Source organism: Cinclus cinclus, chromosome 5, assembly GCF_963662255.1.
Source record: "Cinclus cinclus chromosome 5, bCinCin1.1, whole genome shotgun sequence".
Classification (NCBI taxonomy): Eukaryota; Metazoa; Chordata; class Aves; order Passeriformes; family Cinclidae; genus Cinclus; species Cinclus cinclus.
Window position 1 is genome coordinate 69,945,245 of NC_085050.1, and position 16,595 is coordinate 69,961,839.

The following is a 16,595-nucleotide window of genomic DNA, read 5'->3' on the forward strand; positions in this document are numbered from 1 at the left end:
TGGCGGTGCCTCTGGCTGCTTCCAGCTGTGTGACTACTCAGTGTGTGTCAATGCTTATATTTATTTTGAAACACTTGGAAATATCATTAGCTCTGAGCCCTCTATCAAATTTATTTGGTGTTGGCTCAGTTGTTTCCAAAGTTGTTGCAGGCTTGGGAGAAGCCTGCATATGGCAAGGAGCAATGGTCCAACAAACAGCATGGAATTGCGTGGCTTATGCCTCATTTCCACCAGGCTGGCAATGAAAAATTGATTTCGGGTATCTGTCTCTAAAGATCTGTTGGGTGCACAAGCTGACAGTGAATACATGATCTTTGATCTGGCATTAAATTTACACTGAATGAGAGCTTTGGAGGCTGTCTAGTCCAACCCAAGATTAGCTTTAAAGTGAGGTCTGGTTGTTGAGGGGTTTGTCCAGCAAAGTTTTGAACGTCTCCAGGAAAATATTCTCCAGCTTTGCTGAGCAGTCTGTTCCAGTGCTTGGTTGTTGCTGCTGTGAATATTTGTTTTCTTAGGGCTAGTCAAATTTTCCTCGCTGCAGCTTGTGCCAATTAGTATTAATCTCTTTTACATCCAAATCAATGACTGCATTACAGCCATGCGGAGACAGCTGAGGAGCAGGGGAGCAAACTCTAACTTTGGCTTCTTTATTATGCTGTTACAAATAAAAAGACATTTCATTTGGCTGTGAGCAAATGTGATGAAAAAATGGACTCATTTCTTGTGAGAAGAGAAACAATCCAAGTGTTTTGCTTAGAAAATGCATAAGGAGATAAGTTTGACTAAGGACAAAGTAATCCATGCAGCACAAGCAGGAAGTGAAGCTGTAAAAGTGGGCTGAGGCGCATGAGGTACCACCCTGTGCTTGTATTTGCACACTGTCTCCCTTGCTCTCATCTCAGGCCCTTTGGGTTGAGTTATGACACAGAGACTTCATATAGTTTACATTTAAGATCACTTGAAGTGATACCTTTGCGTTATATTTTACGCTTTTTTGATTCCAAGCTTTCTGAAAGGGAATGGATTCTGGCAAAAATTCAAAATAGATCAGGGAAGTCTGGACCTTGGAACAGGGAAAACAAAGAATTACATAAAAGGGAATCGGTCCCATTTCTTTTCTGTCCTCACTGCTGCTGTGAGGATTTCATGTATGGGTTTGCAACTGCTCAGAGGAAGACAAAGTATACTTCATACTTTTTATGGAACAACTTTCCCCTGGGTTTCTTGGCTGTCTCAGTGTTACGGGTGCCACATGAAGGAATGAATAGTATTGTAGTGATATCAGGGTAAGAGAAAGTGGGGAGAAATATGGAGGTCACAATTTTCATGTACGTTCTGGAAAAGCTTTCACTGTAAGAATGGAACAAGTTACTTTATTCCTTCCACATCAGTGTCTGGTATCTTCAAAATGGTCTGGCTGCATCTTTGCTTTTCTCTGTGTGAGCGAAGACATCAAATTCAAAAATGTCAATAAATTGTTTCTGTTGCCTCATATTGACTGAGCAGGTATAAGCCAAGCTTCAGTGAGCATTAAAAATGAATAGAGATGACTTCCTGCTAGGTGTGTATCCAAAGCAACTGCAAATAATGGTGAGCATTTGATTTTGTTTCCCACCCCCCACCCCCCCCCCCCCGAATTTTGCTAAATAACTTGTTCACAGATTTGTGCTGATGCCTGTAATGAACTGAACACAGATGATGCAAGTTTTTACTGATGGCAATGCAGGCTGCTAATTTGGAGGGTGTAAATGGAAGTAACCAACATACGGCTCTAAATTACAGACCTAACAACAAATTGCAAACCGTCAGGATTTGGTTTTTTTTAAAAAGTTCCAGTGTATGTCTTGAACTGGCCTTTTAAACCTGACTGTGTCAAGCAAATTCCTAGCATATCTGCCAAGGAGTTACTGACTGCTTTTCCTTTCTGTACGTGCCCCTCCCAACTCCATGTCATACCGTGCGCAGTTCTCTTTTTGTTGCCATGCTGCTGGCAATTCCAGCCAGGTTATAATGGATAATCCACAATTAAATTCCAGGCAAAGAAATCAGTTTCTTTTGGACTGTATGTACAGGCAGCTGGTTTGGTGTATCATTTCAGGAAGACACCATAGGGAGTTTATTTTGGAATTTGCTGGTTGGCATAGAACAAGCTTAAAAGGATGAGGACAGAAATGTCTTGGGGAATCTGCAGGAGTTAATGGTGTTGGTCTGAGAGGATGTCACACAATCCCAGTGTTTCATAGAGAATGAGCAGCCTGCCTAGTTATCTGTTTGCCTGCATCTGTTGTGGAAAGTGCAGATATTCCCTTGTGCTCCTCTCCCTTGCTTTGCATAGGACGTGTTTCAGTTCTGCACAAAGATAACATTGACTGAAGTCCTTCACTCTGACTGGATGTGTTTCTTTGGTTCTTCATCAACAAAGCCTTTACATGCAGAGAGTTTTGTTTTCCCTGGCGTTTCAAGTCTGGTGCATGATTTTAAAGAAAGCTGATCTGGAAAATGGTTAAGTGAAGCAGTTTTTTGGGGAGCATGTTCTGTTAGGCTCTCTGGCTTACTGGAAATGTCATCCCTGCTGGTGTGAGACCAGTGTGGAGTCAACAGCCTCTTGCTAATGTAGATACTTCCTGTATCCTAGTCTTGTTTTCTCATATGGACAGAAGAGACTCTTGAATCTCTGTCAGGTCTCTGCTTTGCATATGGCTCAAAATAGGACTGCAATCACTTATTTACTAGCCACATCATAAAGGGAACGTGTTTTTTGAGCCTGTAGGATGCCATGATCGAACATTACAAGGCAACTGATTTGTCACCACTGCAGAAGAGAAGGAGAGTGGCTCTGCACTTGCAAATTGCTGCTGGGAGTTTGCATCAGAGCATTCCTGAGCTCTTTGTGTAATTCAGTAAATGACTTACATGGCTCAGTTGCCTCCAGTGGTATTCAGAGTAAGCCTGTATCTAAAGGAGAGGAGAGGGAAGCAGACATCCATAGGTGGGAACTGCTGTTTTATGAAGGGATAAGTGCTGCCAGCATGCTGTGCTCTCTGAGGTGAGCTTCAGGAGACTGAGCTTCCCTACCTGGAAATACCTGGCATCTGGTAAAAGGCCTTTTTGTTCCAAACCTGCCCTAGGGGACACTGGCTATGATATCACAGTGCTAGCCCGCATGGGCTCTGTTTAATCTTGCACAGATTGAGACACCTGAGGAGACCAATTGTTGTAGAGATACATGGGATGTTTGAAGGTATTAGGAACAAGCCAAGGTTTGAATGAAAGCAGTCAAAATGAAAGAGTAATTTGTACCAGAAATTTAGTGCTGCGGAGGTTTAGAACAGTTCTCAGCTACTGTGTGCCTTAGAGAAAGCCTCCTACAGAAAGTCCCTTAGACAAGGAGTGATATTATAACTCTGCACATTTTAGGGGACCACATCCTGGCTGAGGTTTCTTGGAGATTTATGGTTTAACGAGGAAGATGTCACAAGGTTGCTTCAGAGAGTTCTTGTTTGAAAACTTTCCAAACATAAAAATCTGCAAAACAGGATGGAACTCAGGCTCATGAGATATCAACCTAATGGAAAACCTGGAGTATTTTGCCTGTTCATTACTATTTAAAGGCACTGGCAATGAAGCATGGAATAAGAGGCCAAACTTCAGTTTCATGGATATAAGTTCTTATGCCTTCAAGAAACAATTATAAGGTGGAAAAAATGAGCCATCTACTTTATTGCTTGAATATCTTTCCAGGATTTTTCAAACTATTGTCACACAAACATCTGTCACAGCAGCATTCAGAATCTTCATGATTGTGTGAATCACTCATCCCCTGGGTCACTTCAGCTGCAGGCATTTTGCATAGTGAACAAAGAGGGGTTTTTTTCTTACCCTCTGGCTCAAATTATCTTCTCTGATGCATAAAGGAGCAAAAATCCTTTGGTGTAAAGTAGTGTTGCCATTTTATCCAGGCTTAATTAAAAAAAAACCCAAACCCTAAACAAAAAAACCTACCCCAAAACTCATTTCCTCTGTCTATCCTTGAGGAGAGATTTCTGAATGCAAATGTATCACTAAAGCCATGTGCAGTCACATCCTATTAAGGCATGCCTACAAAGCAGGAGTCAGGCACATCAGATTTTCATGCATGGAGGCCATCAGAATATGGATGCAGATTTTTTTTCAGGTTTGTCATGTGCATCACTCTCTTTTGTGCAGGCTTAAACTATCTTGTCATAACTGTGGCCTTGGTTTCCTGTTGCCACGCCATCCATAACAGCTGTCAAATCTGGAATTATTTGGTCTGGCCAAAGTGGTGTTTATTACTGTGTTGTGATGTACAAATTCTTTAATCTGCTCCTTTGCCATTCCTCTGGCAGCTCAGGGATCGGGGCTGCTGGTAGCTGGGGATTAGATGATCCTGGACACTCTGGTTGGTGTAACCCAGCAGCATTTGGAATGTAATGTGGGAGCTTCACAAAAGCTCTGCGCTGATAAAACGTGAGAGCTGGGCTGAAAAATGTTACCCTGTCTAACTTTCTGGAGTGGGGGGTTGATTTTCATTCTGGCTCTTGAGCTTTGAGCTGCCATCTTTATGGAGAACAACGGGAAAATGCAGCAAGTTTTCTCCAGCCTTTGGTGAAGTGCAGCACTGAGGATGTGGGTGGAAAGGCTCTGTGGAGAGAGCCCAGGGGTCACTGCTGATGGTGTGCAAGTGCAGCCCTTGAATTCCAGCCTGCAGCAGAACAAACAGCTTTTCTCCCTGCCTGTGTGGTGCCACACTGGGATAACTCTTGGAGCTGGCTCTTGTGCTGGGTACGGTGCGGGCACACCAGGCTATGCTCTAGGGCTGCATTTCTGTGTGTGGGGTGAGACACAAGCCTTTGAGGTAAAATTACCAAGTTCTGTTCCATGAGAGTGAACTGAAAAGAGATTTAGAGACTTAAAATTCAGAGAACCACAGACTCTTTATTTTCTTCCTGGAAAGAGTTCAATGGCAGGTGAAACAGAGTGGAGGAGGAATTGTAATGCTGTCTTCCCTTTGTCCATCACAGCAGTGGTTCTGTATTTGTTCTGAGAACTTTTTGTTGACAAACCCCACTGAGGCCCTTCAGACACGTGAATGTGAGTGTGCCTTTCTTTTTCCCAGGCTTCACTTGTTCTCCTGGCTGGCTTTCAGCCTCTTTTCCAGCTGTGTTTTTTCTGGTCTTGAAAACTTTTTTTCTCTGGTGCTTGCAGAGATGCTGCTGAAACTGATCTGCCTAATCCTTTCCTGCTGGAGTGGAGTTCCTTCCACAGCTTCAGCCAGTACTGGGGCAAAGCATGACTTATTTTGCTGCTTAGTGGTGGTGTTGAAAAGAAAACTTGTTCTGTGGCTTAAACCAAACAAATTGAATGCAATTAAAGGACTGATGGATCCACGCATGGTAACCCATGTGTCCCAAGAACAACCTGTGTAACACAGGAGAAAGGTAGAAGCATGAAGAAGGTTATTTTCCCTGCTGCAGGAGGTTGGTGCTTTTTCTCTTGATTTTGTGTGTCTAAAGTCATTTCGTAATGTGTAGCAATTATTCAGGCTCCCAGCTGTCATAGGGGTTGGAGGGAGAATTAAGCTTATTCTCCTTAGCTATTCTGCTCTTTTGGAAAAATATCTGTTTTTTCAGAGTGGCTAAATACAGGATTCTAAGGACCTGCAATTCTGAATTCAGATGGGGAGGTTTTGTTTAGGTATTTTGTAGACCAGTGAGTAGTTTGCTGCCATGCCATGGGGTCAGTGTGCTTTTGCTTTTGAGGAGCAATCTGGGGAGCAGGCAAGGAATCTTCTAGTACTCATTCGTAAGTGTTTAGTTGCAGAGAGATGTACAATATTCAGCATTTCCTTATATGTTGGGACTCTCTCATTTAATGTGTTAAAGAAACATGAGCAACTTTGAAAGACCTTGTCTTAGCAAGGAGGACTTCTTTAATAATGAGGAAAAATCGTTGTGTCTATTTGGTTGACTTGTTGAAATACAGGAAGTTTTAATATGGAAAATGTGATACTTTTGGCTATTTAATTTACTGTTTGCTGATAAGAGGTGTATACCTGCTTCTGGCTGTGGGCGTACTGCCAGTTTGCAAAGCTAATATATGTGTAAGAAGATCACTTCTAGATAGGAGTAATAGCTCAGGGCCAGAGATCTCGCCATGTGGTCAGAAAACTTGACATTTAACTAAGGAAGGTGGAAATTAACACATAAAAAATAATTCAAGTGAGGAGATGATAGATCTGGGGCAGAAACATGGAAAATTAAGTAATGCAAAGAGGAACTTGAGGATGGGTGAGTAGATGGCAGCTGGGGTGTCCTGTGACTGCCACAGAAAGCATCCTGGCTGGTCTGGGAACCTTGTTACCAACAGGGAACAAACCCTTATTCTACTGATATATCTTTGCAATTTAGAAGACTGGATTTTAGATGTCATCTAGACGAAGATTTTTGGCAAACAAGACAGAGCGTTAACACCAACTGGAAGGTAATGAAAGAACGGATGTGTTAGAAACATTAAGCAGAAGATAGATGAAGAGTTTATTTATTTGGCTACAGCCAAAATAATGGGATGAGATCAAGCCAGGTACAACAATTAGGATGAAACTGTCATGGTGACAACTACCGGCTTATGAAGTAGATTCCTGGGAAGCACTGAACCCTCATTGCTGGGACTGTTTAAGACCCTTTAGGGATGAAAAGCTGATAGAAATCCAATAAAGAAAACCCATCTTTCTTAAGAGAAAGGGATGCTGTAGCTCCATGATGATGGCTTTTTTCCTGCTTAGGACAGTAAAGGAGCTTTCCAGTAGCCAAGATGAGCGATGCTTTATTGCTTCAGTCTTATTCCTTCATTGCTCCATGACTTCATTTTTAGAGATGTCTGGAGCAGAAAGGCCACATTCAGTGACCACTCTGAGGCTGCCAGAACACCTGAGAAACAGCCCCAGGAGATGCCAGCAGTCCAAGGCCATCCTACAGAGACTGCTGGGCATCTCAGAGGGGGGAAGATTTTTTAATGCAGCTCTAGTAAGGATACCACTAAAATTTGTCATCTTGGATACTTGTTACCAGATCTCATTTCAAAATTGGGGTTGTGCTCATTGTACTTGTACATGAAAGCCCTGATGCTGGAAGTCTGTTTTTAACACAGTCAGTGTGTCTGTTGGGAAGATTGCCACTTGCAAGCTCTGCTGGTAGTGATGAGTGACTGTTCTACCAATTAAATTGGTCAAGTGCATAGTTAGCTGTAATTTCCAAAGCTAACTTGGACCTCATTATGTTGTTCTGGAGTCAAGTGACAGCCTTTTCAAATTAATATTTTATTACCAGCATACTGAGGGATTATTTAGTGATACGTCATTTACCTCTTTAATGGTCATCTTAGGGCAGTGACCTCATGATAGGATTCAGGATATCTTCCTCTATGGGCCATCTTTATGGGAAGCTCATTGATGGTGCATTAAGAATGTACCAAAATTGAGCCTTTATCAGTTCATCTGTTCTAGAACCTTCCTTCTACTTGTTTCTGATATTTTCCTCTCAAACACTGTTTCACAGACGTTATGTTCTCCTTTGTTGTAACTGTAAGCATGAAGCCTGTACCTGGTGCAGGAATGTGAACAGCCCCCTGTTCCAAATCTTGAAGTTGGAGTGCTTCCCCAGTGCTGCAATAATGTGATTTGAGCAGTCTCTAGGATGTTAGGTAGTTCTTTTCCTTTCTAGCCCCTCTTGGGAAGATCCAGCAGTCTGTGAACATACCTCCCTTTGCATCTTACAGCAGTTTGTTGGTTGTTACACTTGTTTTGTTTTGCAGAAAAATGTTTATGTAATTTCACTTAGCCTGGGCTATTCTGTCTTTTAGGGGGAACACTTGAACTTGAATTATTTGCTGGATGAATCTCAAGGTATATTTTTAATTCAAGTCCCATGTTTAATTTAATACTGGGTGTATTAACTTGCAAACTTAAAAGTTAAATAAAAGGAAATTTTAGGTTTCTTTTTCAAAGAGCTATTCTAGGCATATATTTGGTGTTATTGCCCCCAGACCCCATCCCTCTCCCTTGTTTCTTCTGTTTTTCCTCTTGTATCACCTTTGACACAAACCATAAAATCACAGAACAACTTTGAAGATCGTCTTGTTCTGTCCCCTACCCTGGGCAGGGACACCTTCCACTAGACCAGACTGCTCAGAGCTCCATCCAACCTGGCCTTGAACACTGCCAGGCAAGGGGCAGCCACAGCTTCTCTGGGCAACCTGTGCCTCACCACCCTCAGAGGGAACAATTTCTTCCTAGTAACAATCTAAACCTGTTTTCTGTCAATTTGAAGCCATTCCCTGTTGTTCTGTCACTCCAGGCCCCTGTAAAAAGTTCCTCTCCAGCTTTCTTGTAGGTTCCTTTCAGGTACTGGGAAGGTCACAATCAGGTAACCCTAAAACCTTCTTGTCTCCAAGTGGAAAAGTCCCAGTTCTCTTTCCCTTTTCTCACTGTTTCATCCCTCTAATCATCTTGCTGACTGGCTCCAAGAGGTAAAAAAAGCCCTTCCTGTGCTGGGGACCCCAGAGCTGGATGCAGCGCTGCAGGTGGGTGTCACCAGAGCAGATTAGGAGGATTTTGTTGCATCAGAGGAAGCAACTCTTTAGTTCGTAGTAGTTAAGCTTGGTTTATGATTTGTATGAGCCACAGAGGGAAGGACAGATCTGACTGGAGCATAACTGTGCCTTGGGCATCTCATTCTGCTGAAGGCAGTGCAGAGCGTGAAGCTCTGTGGCAAGGAGCCCACAGCAGGCAGTGATCTCTGCTTATCAGGCTCACATAGGATGGCTCCCTTGGCTTTGACTTGTATTCAGTTTCGATGTGCATTTCACAGAGCAACTGTCCTCTTCGCCACCTCTGGCTATAAATACTGAGGGAGGAAGAGCACTGGGGGAAGGCAAATGGTCACAGATTGCTGGCTCTCACTGACTGGGGGCTGCTGTAACAGCACTTGCTGTTACAAATCACAGTCCATGTGATTTGGCACGTGGACCTAATCTGAAGTGGGCTGCAATCTTTTAGCAATTGCCCGAAATGAATTAAAAGGAACAAGCCCAAGATAAGAAAAAGGTTCCCCTGGAAGCCATAGAAGCCTGTAATATTCTGATAATGGATTGACCAGGGCTGTTGTGTGAAGAGTTTGCCCAGCCCTTCAAAGATGGACCAAGGGCCTTATTTGCAGATGAGGCAATGAGGTGCTTTCTGCATATATTTCCTTCTAGGCTGGAGGCTGACCTGGAGCTCTGCCACACAGCTTTGCTGTGAGAGCCAATCTCTTGCTGAGGGTGAGTTTGGGTGAGTCCCAACACTTTTTTTGTCCCCTTCAGGCAGGTGATTGAGAGCTTTCTGAAACCAGAATGAACTGCAGTTCTCTCGGTCAGTGCCAGTGTTGCAATGAGAGGTTGGCAACAGACCCAGCCTTAAAGGTTATGAACAGCTGCTAAAGCCAAGCCTGGGATGGGAAAGGGAAGAACACCTGCTGCATTCAGTTCAGACTTCAGGGAATCTCCTGTGTACAGGAAGCCTGAATATGGAATGCAAAATATCTCAGTGACACCCATTCATCTCCGCAGGTTTAGCCCTTCTTTGCTGATGTGCCAAATGCAACATGAAGGAGAGGAGCTTCCCGATGAGCATTTCCCAAAGGATTCAGTCTGCTTCACAGGATTTTATTAGTTACAGTGAGTTTGAAAATGGTTGTATGCTCCCAAAAAGCCAAAGGGTCCTGGTCTTCTGCATTAGGCTGTGTACAAAACCCAAATGCCACAAGGCTGCTTCTGACTTGGGATATTGTCATGGGACATGAACAATTCTGCCTGGGAGTGCTTGTAGGGGAAGCAAGAGGTGGTGCTTGCTGAGAATAGGGAGATAATTTAAAGTGGGGAAAATGTAAGCACCAATTTTTTTGATTGAGAATGGTGAGCTCTGGAAGAAGCAGGGGGGGAGTTTTAGGACTGCGGGTGGTTGAAATATTTATATAAACAATGCATCATTTATGTGAAAAGAAACAAATTGGATGTTTTCTTTCAGTAGTTAAAATCCCTCGACGACCTCTCAGGTTGTATTGGATGCTGCCTGCTGAATTAGGATGGCAGCCTAAGTGGCAGAGGATGTTTGTGGGGAAAATACAAGGGATTTCAGAGCAGCCTGGTTTTACAGTGAGACACAAACAGATCTGCTTTCCCTGCAAGTGAGAGGCAGGTCCCTTTCCAGAGCTTTCAAACAAGAGGCAGGGGAGGAAAGCAAGCCTACATACTGCCTGTGACTAAAGAAAGGCAGCTAATGAGCATTCATGGAGGGAGGCATGGGTTTACATTTACCCTGTTTTTGAAACAGCTCTTTAGGTTTTTGTTCTCTTTCACATAAACTCGTGGGTTGCTGCAATTAATCCTAAGCTTTTTGCTCTGCTCAGTGCCCTAATAAACACGTAAATTAGCTCATTCCCTAAATGCTCCTTCATTAGCAGTGAGCTCAGTAAAACAAAAAGTACCAAATATAGGTTCGTTTGAAGCCGCTGTTGCTCACTCTAGGACTGCTCAACTTCCAGGCTGGGAATTGCTCACCATCTGCTGTGATGTGATTGATACACAGCAGGATCTGCTCCAGAGCTGCAATTTATGAATGTCTTACCCTTTTGAATCACTGAAGGCTTGGATGTGCCACATCCCTTAGAGGAGCAAGAGTTAAGCTTTCCAGGTGGCAGGAGCAGGGTGGGTGAGGTCACACCCAGAGTGCTCTGCTGAGAGCTGAGGAACCACAAACCTCGGATGCTGTGCCTTCCAGAGCTGAAATTACAAAAAAAACCCCACAGGTCTCATGTTTGGTACCTTGCTAATCACTTACTCAGTGCCCAGTTAGTCAACCCTCTGTACTTCATGTTCTGATTTGCACTTGTGCAGCGCGGCTGTAAAATAGCTCAGCTCTTTATGGTTTGTAGTCATACAAATAATTACTCTGGGTACAGAGAAGTGGAGAACTGGGACAAAGTGTGTGCCATTCCTCCCACTGTGCTGGTGCTGCCAGGCTAGATAGACAAACCTGACGTAAAAGTTTTTGTTGAAGGTGAATGCAGGAACAAGACCTTTTAACTCTGTGATTGTGACTTTGATGCTTGTAGTCTTCCTCTGCATTCAATTGCCATACGTCTGTCTCATCTTTGATTGGTTTTGTCCTGCATTTCTAGTGAAACACAGTGGAAAAATAAATCAATGGAACAGATGTTAAGCTAACTCTTTCTGTTGTAAAAACAAGCAAAATACTTTTTGGAATCTGTCAGTTTCAGAAGTAGTTTAACATAATATAATTCTATCTAAATTATGCTAAAAGAGCCCTGTTCTGTTTAGTTTCTATTCTATGCAATCTTACATAATTTTCAATGACTTTGTGTCCACTTGTATACACCAATTTAACTCACTTGTAAAATGAAATCCACTTAGAATCCAGAATTGAAATAATAGTTCAGTACTTCTGAAAAAAGATTGAGGCATTTCCTTTGAGACGGGTTTTTTTGTTTGTTTGGCTGTTCTTGACATTTTCATTCAGAGCAGAAAAATAATCACCATTAGAATTTCTCATAGGGTAGAAGATGCATCTTTATAAACAACTGAAATACTTACTTAGCCTTTCAGTTAAGACTCTCGGAATATTCTAGTTATCAATTTTTAAGCTTAGTGTTGGTGGTGTATCTTTTTAAAATAGATCCTGTGGATCTTCTCAATTCCATTTGAATTGAAATGAATCTGGAAACATCTACATGAAGGGCATGGTGAAATATCCTTCCCAAGCCTGCCATTTGCTCATAGCCAAATCCAGGTTAGCAGGTGCTTTGGCAAGGAACAGCAGTGAAAGCCACTATTAGGTGAATAATGCTGAGGGATGACAGAACAGGGGCTGCTCTTTCTTTTTCTCTGTATGCACAAGTCTGTGTTCTTGCTGGTTTAAATCTTAATTTATAGAGCTTTTTTATTATTATTATCATTCTAGTTTGACTAGAGTATCTTATTCCAAGTAGGACATTTTATCTGGCAAAACTGTAGGCAGACAGTAGAGCTGCAGATTCTGACCTGTGACTTTTCCATCATTTTGCATTGTATCATCATTTATATTTTCAGAGAGAGGCAGTAGAATGATGCCTAATACATATGTAGTGGGCTGTATAATTATGGCATAAAGAGGTGATGTGCATGGAATAGAAAATCCAGCTTTTGTTTGCCACCTAAATGCTTTCATGTATGTGGTACTTTTTCTTTATAGCATGTTCAACCTTTGTCTTCAGTGTCATGCAAGTATTTAATTTTAAAAATAAATACAACAGAGGTGGGCTGGAATGCATTTTATAACCAGAACTCCAGTATTAATTAACAATTAATTATTCATTATTGCTAAATAATTTATTAAAAGTTACTTGCTATAATTTAAATGGATATTTAATGGCTGAGGTCAATATGACCATTTTCAGTGTTAATTTTTCTAGCAATCTGTAAAATGAGTCCCTGTATGTGTGATCTGTTAGTCCATGTTCCGGGTACCTCTGCCTGCTCTTCATAACTGCACATGAGAAGCAGCTGCTTGGAAACACTGCTGGTCCCACTCAGGAGATGGGATGGCAGTTTTTCATTTGCTAATTACATTTTGTCAGCCCACGGGTTTCACTTTTCCCTCTCTGGTATAGTTTTATCACTAACACGTTCAGGAATCTGATTTTAATGTCTTCATTTCTTTGGTACACCCCGTGGGTGGCTGGTTTAGTCTCAATTTGCATTTTGCATAATTAACTCTGAGTTTTGAGGGCACTGAGCAATTCACTCACGTGGCAGATGCCACTTTTTTGGAAGATGTGCACTTGGCTGGCACAGAGGTCGTGTTTTGCTTATCTGGGTGTTCAGAAGCCCCAGTCCCCAGCGCAGCAAGAAGTTGGAGTTAGTGTTTGGGGGATGGAGGCTGGAGATTTGGGATTGTGAGGAGGAGGTTGCTGCTGGTAGGGAACAGGGATCAGTGTCTGACCAGACAGGAGTCAAACAGCAGACAGGGTACAGTTAGGTGGTACAGCTGCAGGATTTGGGCTAACAGCATCCCAGCTGTGTATTTAAAGGCTTGCTGGATTCTGGAAAACAAAACAACAAGAGTACAAGTGGGCTGCAGGGTTATGAGTAAAGCTAGATGTGGGAGTCTTGTCAGAGGCTGTGAAACAGGGGCTGTACAGTCCCAAGATTTTATTCCATATTGTTATGTGTCTCCTGGTGGTTGAAATAAAAGCGATACTGTCCTTAAAAATAATAATTTCCAGCAGAAACAGTAAAATAACAGAGAAACCTCGTTGCTCAGTGCAGCAGGGTAATTTGTGGGCGTAGCATCCCTCATGTCACAATCAAGAGGATCTGCTCATTGTTTTCTGTGGGCTTGCTTTCACAGGGCTTTGAGGGTGTGAATGTGCAGGAGGGAGCAACAGCAGGACTTCGGGCTGCTCTTACTGCCCAGCTCAGTACAATACCTTGCTTCCCTGAGGTGGCTCAGGGCAGCCCCATGTAAGGCTTGTGATCTCAGAATGACGTTCCCCATGAGCATCTGCCTAAGTGATGGTTGCAGAGCAGGAAATGGGTTTTTCTGGCTCAATTCAGTGCCTCTGACATGGGTGCATGACAATTTTCAATGCACGGAGTAATACCAACTTACTGCTCCCTCTGAGCTTTGGGATCAAGTGGCAGGAATACATGAAAAGACAGAAATGAATTTGCAGGCTGCAGAGAGATTTACAAGTGCAGTTATTTGTACGTTTGTAATTGTTTGGGCTCTAATCTATTCTGAAGGACTTAACACATACTATGCCTGCTCTGCTGTGAGCACTCAAAAGAGTTTTTTCTGGCTTTCAGTAAGAAAGATCATGTGTAATTCTGATTAGAAATTATTCTAAGTTGCTGTTGTTAATTTAGTAATCTGTGGTAACTGTGAGCATCTCCAGCTATTGTTACTGACAGCCTTGTATTTATTAGCTAATGGCAACTGTGAAAATAACAGGCTTTGTCATTTCGCGCGCGTCTTAGCTGATAAGGAATAAGAGACTCATCTTTCCAAAGAGCTAAGGAGTGGATGCTGAAAGAGGTTTTAAATATGTAACTTCATCTGATCTCTCAAGATGAAGTGCTGCATCCATTGAATTAGCTCCAGTCAGGTCTGGTCACCTGGTTCTTGCTTTCTGAAACTTAATGCTGACGGATGGAAGAATTATTTAAGGAGTGAATGTAAACAAGGCTTTCAGCATCATGAAAAACCAGTGTTGCTTCTCAGAGAGAGTAAAGAGCAAGGCAAAATGATAGCAGGAAGACATAAAGTGAGATGAACTACAAATTTTAATGCAATCAAATCTTGTTCTCCTGACATGTTTGAAAATTTACAAGAAGATGAAACAAAATCTCAATTCCAAGTTATGCAAGAGATTCAGAAATAATATTTCAGATGCAGCACGTTTGAAAGAATTGATTTTCAGTCAGACTGTCTGTTACCATAAAACGTAGTCAGACACAGGATAGATAGGACACAGGATAGATTTCTGCTGCTTCTTGAATTGATTTTGTATCGCTTTGTTTTGTCTTTTTTTAAAAAGTAGTAAACTGAAGACATATTAATGAGATGGAAGTGTTGTGGTGTGCAGAGTTTGAAGTCAATATCCAGCAATTGATCTTTTCAAAGCTCAAAGTCGTGAATTCTACAGGAGTTCTGATATTCCAGCGACCTGTTTAAAGAGTAGACTAGAATTAAATTAGCCTTATGACAGGAGTATGGTGTTACTGTCTGTGTGATCCAACAAATGTGCTTAAGTAGTTGCCATGAATATGCTGTGGCCCAGTTTGTGCCTGGGGAAGAGGCTGGCACTCCCTCTGAGGAGTGTAAGTACATGAAACTGCAGGTTTTACCTGTACTTCAAAACTGAAAGTAGCTCTCAGTACTCTTCAAGTACGGTTTGCCTCATGTCACTTCAACGTTCTGTTTAAAAGTCTTACATATGGAATATGGGAATATGGTTCTTCAAGCAAAGAGTATTAAACTAGGAAATACAGCATTAAGAGTTGCATTTTGTCCAGGAAGGCTAATAAATATGCCCATTGTCTTCTCTTGTGCATAGCTGGTAGAAATTCTACGTATTTGAATCCTACCGATGAGATTTTCTTGTGCTGTAACACTGGGAATTTGCTCTTCTACTGCCAGACTTTCACTGTGGGAGCGGTGGCACAGGCTGCTCTCAGGGCTGGCATCTGCAATTCCAGTCAAGGGGAGCTGAAATTGTCTCTAATTATGATAGTGAGCCTTTGTAGTTTCCTGACTGACACTTAAAAAGCTATTTATTGCTAAAATACAGCGCAGCAGGAGAGGCAGAGGAACTCACGAAACGTGAATTGAGACTGTCATGTAGATATCAATGTGAATAAATTGCTTTTTGTTCTGATGCAGCTAATTGGTATTTTAGTGGGGTTTTTCTGCACTGATTGAAATGTTGAAAGTGAAACATTATAATTGAGATGGTTTTGTATTTATCTGCCAAATCACTCCTTGCTTTGCAGCTTGCTACAGGAATGCTGCTCTCTCACACCTGGAGTGTGCGCTATGGTAGTACCTGTCTGCATCTTTTTAATTTGTAGCTTTACCTAAACAGGAGGGAAAAACACTTCTTTGTTTTGTCTATATTCAAGGTCATGGGATTAAAAAAAGATGTACTGGGTGACCAAGTCCTGTACCTTGCTGTCACAAAAGTTGCATACTCATCTCCATTTCCTTTTGCCCTAATGTCCCAGGACATCTACTGATCCTCCTAATTTTCAGTTGAAAATCAGCCATTGTATTCCCATTTCTTGGGAACTGTCTTTTGAGCAGCACTTACTCTTCACAGGATTTCATGTGACTGTGGGAAGCAGTCGAGTCCCGCCTCCCAGTCCCTAATTTACCAGGCTGATTGCACAAGGGCCATCTGTAATTCTCCTCTTAGTGAGGTGGATGCTCTGCTTTTCATTCCTGTTCGCCATTTTAGCTTTCTTTTCTTTTTTTTTTCTTTTTTTTTTTTCTTTTTTCCATATGGATGACCAGGACTGCAGAGTGACAGCTCTAAAAGAACATTGAAAATCAAATTGCCTTTCATTTCTAAAAATTTTGGAATGCACTGTCTTCCTTTACTAATGGTTTCAGAGATTTGTAAGCTGCTGAAGAAAAATGTGTGTGTCATGGGAAATAGGTGCATGGCTTGCCTCTGAGATTGGAGATAATATTTCCTTTATGCATTAAGGGGGGAATAGAAAATGCTGTCCCTGGTAAATGTGAAATATATCTCTCTCATCGGCAAGCTTTCAAATTACAGTTTTATCCATTGAAGCAGATAAGATTTTCTTAAGATGGAATTAAATGCATGGTTTGAGCTCTTGCTTACCAGATAAAGTTGAGTACCTGGTTCCCTGGAATTCCTGTTTTCAGAAATATTATTTGGCTTCTCAGCTGTGTTCTTTGCTAAAATGGTGGTGTTGGAGGAATGGCCAATCTGTTTGTGCTGTGATGCTCAAGG